Source organism: Etheostoma spectabile, chromosome 11 (assembly GCF_008692095.1).
Source record: "Etheostoma spectabile isolate EspeVRDwgs_2016 chromosome 11, UIUC_Espe_1.0, whole genome shotgun sequence".
Classification (NCBI taxonomy): domain Eukaryota; kingdom Metazoa; phylum Chordata; class Actinopteri; order Perciformes; family Percidae; genus Etheostoma; species Etheostoma spectabile.
In genome coordinates this window covers 22,769,277-22,775,831 of record NC_045743.1, presented here as the reverse complement: position 1 = coordinate 22,775,831, position 6,555 = coordinate 22,769,277, and the positions used below count along the sequence as shown (strand labels likewise).

At 39.8% G+C, this 6,555-nt stretch overlaps 1 protein-coding gene across 1 annotated transcript in view; it reads right to left on the bottom strand.

Moving 5' to 3' along the window:
• The window catches only part of LOC116698090 (interferon alpha/beta receptor 2-like), a 22,913-nt gene that overhangs the window by 4,363 nt on the left and 11,995 nt on the right, over positions 1-6,555 (bottom strand). The gene's annotated exons all lie outside the window — the stretch shown is intronic.

Here is a 6,555-nt window from a genome sequence, read left to right as displayed (position 1 = left end):
CCCCCCTGTGGGTCCCGACCCCCACTTTGGAAATCACTATTCTATATCTTCTCTCTGCGGTTGGATATCACGGATGTACGAAGTTGAAAATACAGAAAGTACTCGGAGAAAGAACAAAAGTGAAAAGCAAGAACAAGGAGCTTGGAGTGACTGTAACTGAAGGTATGGAGGCCTACCTACGTATCTGATAAGACTGACTGACGTGCGTCGTTTCCAAATGTCTCCGTTTCTGCCCGTCTACACTACAAAGCAAGACTAAAAACCAAAACGGGGGCAGCAGTGTTACCAAACATCACCGTTTTAGGGGCTCGGAAACACCGCGGTCGTGTGAACGCGAGGCGCAAACATAGCAAAAGATATTTGCTTTTAGTGTAATTGTAGCCTGAAGAGTGATGGGAAATGTTTAATATTTCTCCCTGGATTGTAGTGGAGTGGAAGTAAAGTAGCATAAAACCAGAATTTGTTAAAGTTCTCAAAATCAATATTAGTAAATGTAAGTACAGTAAATGTAACTTGTTACTTTCCAAAACTTTAATTGACAAAGACGTCTTAATGAAGTTTGTTTTCATGTTTTCAATTTATTATCATTTTTATTTATCATATTTATCCTTCCTTAGGCCCCCTACTACATACACCCACTGCGTCAAGGACTTGTTGGTTTTGATATGGGACACTGATGACATGTGGGGGGGGGGGGGTACTGGCCAACAGGCATCAGACTGGTCTGGAATATCAGAACAGCTGTAGTTAATTTGTTTATTTGTGGTCTTGTTTGTATTTTTTAGTTTTACACATTTGAAGCCTTTTTATGTGTGCAACATGTTAGTTATGGTTCTAATAGTTGATAATGGTTCTGTAACATCATTTTATGTAACGTTTTTGCCGGTTATGTTCAATTTATCACCAATAAAGACAGATTTTTGTCAACAAAATGTTTTTGTGAACATCAATGACATTCAAAACGGTGATAACTGAAACAGATACACAACACACCATGTATACAGGGTGTATATGTATGTAACACCATGTATACAGTGTGTATACGTATACATGATACATGTGTATACACATATGTATTGCAAACAGACCTAAGTACTACACAGATAAGAACATCTGCCTCTGCACTACCAAAGTGAACCTAAAATATATAAATATTTAAATGCATATGACTCTGTTGTCCAAACGTACACAATCAACAGACAGAGACGGCATCTTGGAGGTTTGTGATCAATACTGCATGGTGATGTCACCAAGTGGTGTCCCATTTCATAGGGGTATGTTTTCACCCCTACCCCCTACCCCTTGGTTTCAAGGGCCAAGGGGTAGGGGTAAGATGGAGAAATGGGATTCAGCCTAAACCTCTATATTATGTATATGGGTGCCACTTAAAGCCTTTGTACCTTTTTTTTGTTGCATAGAATACTAAGCTGCAAAAATAATAATTGTGGGTATGATTTTATAATCATCTTATAATGTTACACACGCATGTATCCCAGTGAATCTTTTACGATTACCTGTATCTGTGGATGGCTATCTTAGAGGCTACCTAATCTACAGGCCGGTCAGCCAATCATCAGTGAAGATTTACATATGCTGATATTATGTTGGGATTATGTAAAGACATTTTTATTTTTGAAATTTGGTTATAGCGAATCTGAGGACCCCCTAGGGCGTCTCTGATTTATTTAAAGAAACACAGTAGTAAATAAAGATTTTAGTTGTTATTGTGAAAACCTGCAGCCACTTTTGTTGTATTTTATTTTTCAGTTTATTGAGGTTTTCTCGTGTTATTTCTATCAGCCACTTTTTTTAGCCAGATTCATCCTGTGTGTTGGACAAATGTTCTGCATTTGTTTCTTTAGGTGACGCTCTCTTATTACTTTTATTCAGCTATCACGGTTCGTCGTAACTATCTGGTTAGGTAATTCCTAAGAAACTGTTGCAGTGATGTAGTAAAGGGCAATTGTAGCAAAAGGTGACACTTCCTGTGTCAAAGTACACATTTTGCCAGGTAAAAAGCTGCGACACGCCAAGTGTTGAGACAGGAAACGCAAAGCAAGACCCAATGAAAGACACAGGCTCCCTGGTAGTCTGTCTCCCCTGATTTGAGATTTGAGTTACAGTTATATGCTCGCTTGTTAAAGAAAGTAAAAAGCGACCCACGTCTACCTGAATGCCACACTTCACCCTGCTTTATCGTCCAGATTTCATTTTCATGTTTTGAAGCTTTAGGGGAACAGGAAGTTTATTCAGACACTTTATGTCTCAAAACCCACACACCGAAAAAACATCAGCCATCTGACGCCTCTATAAACCTACACATGACTTTCCCTCAATATTCTGATCGCCCTTTCATGAGTCTCTTAGAGACATAAAGAAGAGCCGCCTTGTGGCTTTGCTGTTATGATTTCTCGGTATTTCACACTCCGAGTTTCACATCACGATCAGGATTTCTGAGAAAACAAAACAGCAAAAGCCACAAGGCAACTCTTCTTTATCTCTCGAACAGAATTATACAAAGGCTGATCAGAATATCGAACATGACGTGAGCTATGATGATGATAAACGTCATGAATCACAGCAGCTCTGTTGTGTTTCTATCCCATCTCTGTAAATAACACACACAGACATATATCTTAAATAGATACAGTGCCTTCAGTAAATCACAGTGGCTGAGGAGGTATTACAGAGCGGGTGTTAACCAATCAGAAGGTCGGTGGTTCAATCCCTGGCCCCTGCAGTCTACATATCCTAGCATCCCTAAAAAATGATTTCTAAAAAATAATGTATCATGAGCTAAGGAGTTCTGCTCTAGGAACATCACAACATCGTGAAACTAAACCCAGAATCTAAATGCCTAGATCTTTCAGGAAAGAATGTGGCGCCATTTTCAGAAAATAGTGCTCGTCAGCCATTAGTCAAAATTGCATACATCTCTAATTCTTAAGTTATTGATAATGCATATTGGAAAATTCTACTTATACATAGATAAATGTCCCATTTAATTTGTAATCATCTTTGTAGTAATGGCCCTGAGGCTCAGCATTAAAGGACGTTTTCTCAGAACTGTCTTTCCAGTTACATTATTCAATACATGATATGGTCAGAAATGATGTTAAAATGCGCAGTAGAATAATGTTAAGAGGGGCCCAGCAGGGCCCCTCCTAGACTTGTCCCTGGTGGGAATCTTTATCTGATGAGCAGGTTGTATAGCAGCCCTGGTCACCAGTGAATGAATGTATATGTGTGTGTGTGTGTGTGTGTGTGTGTGATTCATGATGGGTGCTGTAGTTTAAAGTGCTTTGAGTGGTCGCTAACACTAGAGAAGCGCTATTTAAATGCAGTCCATTGACCTTTGAACTTTTTCTTTTTCTTTTTTTACATTAAAGTTGAAGTAGGTGATTCTCAACTGCCAAACAAATACACCCCCCCCCCCCCTTCATAAGCTCCGCCCTCCAGCTTCAAGGACAGGTAACTACTGGCCGGTAGAGCTGTAAGGCTTCCTCTATAATACCATTCAAATTTGATTTGTTATTTTTTTTAATATTTAAATGTTAGTATACCTAATTCTCAAAGTTATGAGTTATTTTAAAAGGCGTGGGCTCGTGAGCACCTGGAGGAAAACATAGATCGGCGCCTGTGTTGCTGGGTCCCCCAAATGGAACGGTCCGGACAACGGGGGGGGGGGGGGGGGGAATTTATGACTATATTGCATGATAAGGATCTATCTGTTTTTGGAGGGGGGGTCTTGCCAAGGGGGTAATTCAATGTAGAACCGCCACTGAGTCAAAGCTAACTCTGAGAGCTACTTCCCATCTTTCTTCTGATTTCACCCCCCCCCCCCCCGACAAACATTACGTAACGTAATGCCTTGTGTTTCTCACTTCTGTAACGAGGGCCACGTTAGCCAACCTATTTCTAAAAAAAGACTACAATTTGATGATTTTTCATCAGCTTTTAACTGTATTCAAGCTCACATTTTAGCAGAAAGACATTTAATGACACACAGGATCCACCCAGGGCTAACAGCCTGGCTAGTTGACGTCTTCCCTTTGACCATGAAAATCATTTTCCCCTTATCTCCACGTTTTGGTTGCTTTTTACAACGTTCTTGTATTTTTGGGTATTTTTTTTTGTTTTTATTTGTTTCAACGATTTTGCTGCTTTTTCCAACATTTTTCACCCGTATTTCGACTTCCTTTATTTCGGATTTAAAAAAAAAAAAAAAAACTTTGAAAACGGGTCAAATTTGACCCGAAGACAACATGAGGGTTAACCTCCAGATCCCAAAGGGTTAAAGTTAACAGTCTTCTATCTGGCAATCTGTATATCTTCTTCTGGCTCCCCCCCACCCCCCCCCCCAAGGATGTGCCCTCTCCCCTCTCCTCTTTGTTTTATACACTAATAAATGCCGCTCACAATATGACGGATTTTTTAAATTGCAGATGACTGTGTCATTGTGTCTCTTCTTAATGAAAGGGATAAGGGAAAGGGATTATAGTGATTGGTGGAAGCGCTCCTTTTTAAACATAAACGTCTCCAAGACTAAAGAATTAATTTATTGATTGATTTTAGGAAACAGCGCCCTCTCCCCCCACTATCATTGACGGCCAACCCTTGGTACAATAATTGAGAGTGATCTGTGTTTTGACCCATACACAGATGCTGCCTGTACCCCAGATTAAGCTACTTCCCTCAGGCTGCAGGTCCTCCGTGCCCAGATGCAGATCCAATAGACTCAGAAACTCTTTTATCCCGATTTCCATTTCCATTTTAAACCATTTGCCAGACCTGTTTTAAATGTATTTTATTCCCTATTGGGTTTTAGATACTGTGGCTATTTCATGTTTTGCTGTATTGTTGCGTGTCCTCATGTCTGTCTACTGGCTGTACAAACAATCACCCCTCGGGGACAATAAAGTTACCTTGACCTCCGAGTACATTGGTTAATTTGTCCAAATACTTAGAACCCTAACCCAAGAATGGTGTGATTATGACAGTTCAAAGCTGTGGTCAGTTAATCTATATATTTAGGCTACTTCCGCATTCAGTCACGCTTTCTCTCGCTGTTTCATTACAGCGCCTTTGCTTCTTTTTTTTTTGTTTTCTTTTTTTTACACAAATAATGTGTTTCATACTTCCAAAATAAGCTGCTCCCTCTGTATAAAGCATGAACAATACATAGTCTCCATTTTAGCATCAGTAAATCTGCAATCGACCTTGTGGTCTGTTAAGGAAAGCCGTGAATGTGCATCTATTAGACTAGGTCAAGCCTAACTTTATCGGTTATCCTAGATTTATAAATTTATAAATTGATCAGAAATTGACAAAAATGGGTAAACTCTGCGACCTGATACCGGATAAGCGGATGAAGATGGATGGATGGTAAACTCTGTTGTCCATTTTGCATGAACCTAAGCAACATTTCCCAACGTCAGCTCCTTATTTTCTTGTCTGAAGTCAAATCACGCAAGATCAGGTATCAAGACTGGATCATAATACTGTTTACTAGGGATGAGCGATTACAGCATTATCTGTATCTGTACTCGGACTGGGCGGGGCCTAACCCGGAAGTGGACAGATTAACCCGGAAGTGGGTCGGGTTTTTCTGAAATGGGCGTGGCTTTACGTATTTCTTTTCAGCTGGCACTTGATATGAGTTGATCAGAAATTGTTAGATTTCTTGCTGATTAGAAAACTATTTCCATGACAGCATCAGCATTGAGCTTCAGATGTCATGGTAACGAACTATATACAGAACAAGTTTTGCAACCATGAATACAAAACATGCGGTTGCAATTATGAAGTAAAATGTAATGAACGAGACTTTTCATACTCAATGTAACTTTCTCTCAACTTTTAAAATTTTATGATCAATGGGATTTTTTGTTTTGTTTTTAGTTATTTTTTTAATTTCCACACCAGGTATTTGTGAGTGTGTGTGTGAGTAAGAGAGAGACAGAGAGAGAAAGAAAGAATCTCGTATTACTCGTATAATACTTGTATTTGGCAAAAGTGCTTTATCCGTCCCGGATACTCGTTTCAGCCGAGTATCCGGCTCATCTCTAGTGTTTACGCTTCTGTGTTTTGTGGATTGGCCAACCATCCCAGCTTTAAGGGCAGTGTTGTGTCTGATCCCTGAGGACAGAAGCCCCACGGGAGGAGGAGGTTGAGATGCTGGCTTCTACTGTACTGTATAGCAGTGGTGGAATGTAACTAAGTACATTTTTTAAGGACTGTACTAAGTACAAATTTGGGGTACTTGTGCTTTCCTTGAGTCTTTTCTTTTCATGCCACTTTCTACGTCTACTCTGCTACATCTCAGGCAGAAGTATTGTACTTTTTACTCCACTACATTTATCTGCTGTGATAATGCTAACGCATTCTCTGTTCTGCTCCGTTAGCGTCGCAGTAGCCACGACAGTGAGCCTGCATGAACGATAGCAGGACGCTGAAACTTTTACACCTCCGCTTTTCCTGCTCTAGCTCCTACACAATTGGTTATTTTACATATAGTATTTGTAATAATAATACATTTTATTTGTAATGCACTTT